At 38.1% G+C, this 4,996-nt stretch overlaps 1 non-coding gene across 1 annotated transcript; it reads right to left on the reverse strand.

Moving 5' to 3' along the window:
* Window positions 1-211: 211 nt before the first annotated feature.
* Window positions 212-352, reverse strand: LOC129039656 (U4 spliceosomal RNA). The gene has a single exon (XR_008503381.2). It is a non-coding gene; the product is annotated as a U4 spliceosomal RNA (small nuclear RNA).
* Between the last annotated feature and the right edge of the window lie 4,644 nt (window positions 353-4,996).

The raw sequence follows: 4,996 nt of genomic DNA on the forward strand, positions 1-4,996 counted from the left end.
GATTACTGAGTAGGTGGCACCAATGCACTCCAGTGGTAATTTTTAATTTTCTTTTTTGTAGAGGCTGAGTCTTCCTTGGTTGCCCAGGCTGGTCTCCAACTCTGGCCTCCAGCGATCTCCCACCTTGACATTCCAATGTGCTGGGATTACAGGTGTGAGTGACCCTATCAGGCCAATTTTATTTTTATTTTTTATTTATTTTTTTGTTCAGCCTCTGCAGAGGCTGTCAAAAATTGTCAATGCCAACTATATTTCTGATCATCATGGTGGAGTATTGGGAAAAATTTTCAATTAGCAGTAATCGCACCCTGGATAAACCTCACTGACTACGATCGTGCCACTGTGCAAAGCTTGGGTATTTTATTTTAAAAGCAAATAAAGAGAAGTGTAAGATTGCTTTCTGCTTTGAAAAACTCAGAGTTATACATTTCAGATTTTCAGGAATATTTACTAATCCTAAACACAGTTAACTAATTTAGAAACCCTTCCCTACAAGAATTTAACCTTCAGGTCAAATTGTCAGAAAATGGCTGCAACTGAGGCTAACTCAAAGAACTCTAGTGGGTAAGCATAAAATACTGAGATTTGTTAACACAGAACTTAAACTTTAACTCTCACCAGAGTCTCAGAATATAAATTGGCCATTGCCTTGGAAGACTTTGATGTAGTTGTGGCTCAATTTCAAGCTTCCCTCAATTTAGAGCAACTAGAATTAAATGGACTTAATGATTTTCTAGCATATTAAATGCTAATCATCCAAGCTACTCACTATAGGACCTATTCAAAGATAGACACCACCAGACACCTGATTAAAGACAGTGGTTCTTCTGGGACAATTTTCTATATTTTTCAAAAGCTTGTCAATGACTCCCTTTTGGGGGGCATGTAATTTAAAAATCTTTGAGGGGAACCACCTTGCATTCATGAGTTTCAAATTTCAGTGAGACTGAAGCAATCTGGAAATTAAATGTAACTACATCCAGCATCCTGTCCTCTATAGTTAAATGTAAGTTAAAACTACAACAGATGTTTGCCTGTTACATTATGTTCTGTATATTTGAAATACCTTATAATTTATAATTTTATAATTCATAATTTTAAAAATGACTGCAGATATAAGAAATTATACAATGATTGAGGTTATTTATTTCAGTTTAGAGCTTTTAATTGTATATTTCTTCTCCATTTTCATACCCTTAGTTTCTTTTTTTTTTTTTTTTTTTTTTGAGACGGAGTCTCTCTTTGTCACCCAGGCTAGAGTGCAGAGGCCCAAGATCTCGGCTCACAACAAGCTCCGCCTCCCGAGTTCACGCCATTCTCCTGCCTCAGCCTCCCGAGTAGCTGGGACTACAGGCGCCCGCCACCACACCCGGCTAATTTTTTGTATTTTTAGTAGAGACGGGGTTTCACCATGTTAGCCAGAATGGTCTCGATCTCCTGACCCCGTGATCCGCCATCCTTGGCCTCCCAAAGTGCTGGGATTACAGGCTTGAGCCACCGCGCCTGGCCCATACCCTTAGTCTCTTCAGTCTAGCCTCTCACTAGAATTTTTTGATTCATGACGTCTTAAAAAATATACTTTCCTCTCACGTTTTGTTCAAAACTAAAGTTTCGACTGTCATTTTTTTTTCACCCTTAATCTACAGTTGAAGTCAAAACAGATTAAATGGTATAAAGCTTCTATCAAATTCCTTCCACCCTTGCTCTAACATTTAGAACAGCTTGTCAGATTGTGTTTGCTCATGTGTGGTATCGAACACTTTTCTTTGTCATTTATACCTTGACATCTTATACCTTGCTCTCCTTTTAACAAACAAGTGCCAAGTTAAATACTTCAATAGTAACTTTCGAATAATGTAGCAGACGTTTAACCTTTGTAATTAAAGAGTGTCATTGGCCGAGCACGGTGGCTCATGCCTGTGATCCCAGCACTTCCGGAGGCCGAGGCGGGTGGGTCACGAGGTCAGGAGATGGAGACCATCCTGGCTAACACGGTGAAACCCCGTCTCTACTAACAACACACACACACACACACACACACACACAAAATTAGCTGGGCGTGGTGGCACAGGCCTGTAGTCCCACCTACTCGGGAGGCTGAGGCAGGAGAATCACTTGAACCTGGGAAGCAGAGATTGCAGTGAGTCGAGCTTGTGCCACCGCACTCCGACCTAGGTGACAGAGTGAGACTCTGTCTCAAAAAAAAAAAAAAAGTGTCATTGAAAACCATTAAAATTTGTGTTTGATTTTCATCTTTATTCTGGTCCTCACTTGTCTGAAGGACTTGCAGTATTTTATAATTAAAGGGTATAAGAACTGTAGGTGATGGTTATCTAAAACTCCAAACATGGCAAATGTGGGCATGAGGGTGCCAGTTGGCATCTGACCAGTGATTTTTAGTCAGCAATATAAAAAGCTCTGCCTTTAAACTGATGATTCTACATGATAATTAGCTATTATGAGTGAGACAAAAGGAGCTAAAGAATGTATTACAAGTTATACCTAATTAAAGAAAAATTTTACTGTAGGAATCTTTACATAAAAGTATTGTCAACTTGTAAGAAGGAAAAAGCAGTTCTAATAAAAAAGAAAAATCAACAAATCAGAGAAATTTACAGTTTTTTCTTTGTTTGCCAACTGCATGTTTGCTTTGGAAATGAATTATTAAAAGAAAAAAATCACTCCTTCAATTTATTATGAATCAGCCTAACACAGTGCTAAGCACATAGTTTGTGGTGACAAAGATCACCTGATGATCACTTCAGGTTTTAGTCTGCATTTTGTTTTTCATTTAAAATATATTTTGGCCAGGCGCGGTAGCTCACGCCTGTAATCCCAGCACTTTGGGAGGCCAAGGCAGGCAGATCACAAAGTCAGGAGATTGAGACCATCCTGGCTAACACGGTGAAATCCCGTCTCTACTAAAAATAGAAAAATTCGCCGGGCGTGGTGGCGGGTGCCTGTAGTCCCAGCTACTCGGGAGGCTGAGGCAGGAGAATGGTGTGAACCCAGGAGGTGAGCTTGTTGTGAGCTGAGATCTTGTACCTCTGCACTCCAGCCTGGGCGACAGAGCGATACTCCGTCTCAAAAAAAAAAAAAAATATGTATATATATATATATATATATAACAACAACCCTCCCAATTTGTGACTAAATACAAGATGATCTGTAAAAGACAGGATCTATTTTTAAAAGCCACAGTACATTAATGCTACGAATATTTTCAAGAATTAGAAACATATATGTCTTAAGATTTTCCAAAAATCTCAGGATTTCTGGGGAATTTCCAACATTTGTAGGACATAAACTCTGTTGCCTCACAAAACTTGGATAATCAATAAAAATATGCTGTATAGTGAAAAGATATTTCAAGCAAAAATGATGTAAATAGGATTAGGTGAGAAATTTGCAAGGAATGTGTATCTGAAAAAATTCTTGCCATGTTCAATAAGGTTTGGCTTTATGTTCATCCTTATACACTAAACATTTTAAAAGATGGTACTTTAAACAAGTCTTGTGTCCTTTCTTGTTTATTTTCGTATCCCCCCAAAAACCATAAACACAACCATATGTCAGGGCAAAGCTGTATTGAGGGTTTGGACATAGTGCTCTTACTTTTATTTTTACCATTCATTTCTATGTATAGCAAGTAATATGTATTTTTCATCAATGATCAAATTTTGTATATTTTTAGTTGCTTGTGGGCTAGAGGCTTAAGGAATAGAATACTTTTCCTTTTGTGTTTTTCAATGACCACAATGTCAAACATGAATTTAGTGAAAGTCTATCCAGTGATATATATAGTTTTAATTTGAAATTTATGGTTCTAGGAATTTTTGAGGCTGGTAGAAGCACAGGTAAGCAGAAACTGATTACTCGAGGAAATGTTTCTCATTTATTAACTATATGATCTTGAACAAGATGCATAACCTTTGATGCTCAGTCTCCAAACTATAAACAAAAATAAAAATTCATTCCTGCAAAGTTGTGATGATTTAATGAGGTATGTGTAAAGCGCATAGGACATGTGGTAAGTCCTTGATAAATGAGAGGCATTAGCTAATGGTTACAATTTATTTCAAGGGAAATGAACAAAGGGAAAAGTAGTGCTTCCAGGAAGAAAAAAAATCCAGTACACAGTCAAATTCTGAAAGTCAAAACATTATGTCGGTGTTTTCTACTTCTACAGAGTTTTAATAAGTAAAACAAGTATATGTCAATTTGTGTAATCACAAGGCCACTGGAAAACAAGTCTTAGTGTCTTACACTATGTTAAATGTAGTATGTGAGGACTAGAAAATAACAGTGTAAATATAAAAACTAAACAAGCTCAGAAGAGCTTCACTTTTTTTTTCAGAGACGGAGTCTCATTCTGTCACCTAGGCTGGCATGCAGTGGCTTGAGACACAATCACAGTTCAAACTCCTGGGCTTAAGCCATCCTCCTGCCTCTTGAGTAGCTAAGACTACAGGTGCACACATCTGGCTAATTTTTGTTTGTTTGTTTGTTTGTTTTTTTAGACACAGAATCTCGCTATGTTTCCCAGGTTGGTCTCAAACTCCTGGCCTCAAGAGATTCTCTTGCCTAGGCCTCCCAAAGTTCTGGGATTGCAGGCGTCGGCTACCATGCCCAGCCAAGAATTTTAAATAAATTTAGTTCCTACAACAGACAGGCGTGTATAGTAAGTCACCTTCAGAATTCTGAGAATTTGATGAGTAAAAAATCAACCTACAAAAAAGGTTAGAATGTGTCCCCACCATAAAGTAGCTGGAAGTATTATTATTACTGTTATTAGAGACAGGGTCTTGCTATGCTGGAGTGTAGCAGTGGCTATTCACGGATGTAATCATAGTGCATTACAGCCTTGAACTCTTGGGGCTCAAGCTATCCTCCTGCCTTAGCCTCCTGAGTAGCTGAGTCTACAGGTGTGTGCCACTGCATCTGGCTAGAAGAAATATTATTAACAGATCAAGGAAAAGAATAGAGAAGAGGAATA

The sequence above is a fragment of the Pongo pygmaeus genome, chromosome 5 (genome assembly GCF_028885625.2).
Source record: "Pongo pygmaeus isolate AG05252 chromosome 5, NHGRI_mPonPyg2-v2.0_pri, whole genome shotgun sequence".
In the NCBI taxonomy this organism is placed as follows: domain Eukaryota; kingdom Metazoa; phylum Chordata; class Mammalia; order Primates; family Hominidae; genus Pongo; species Pongo pygmaeus.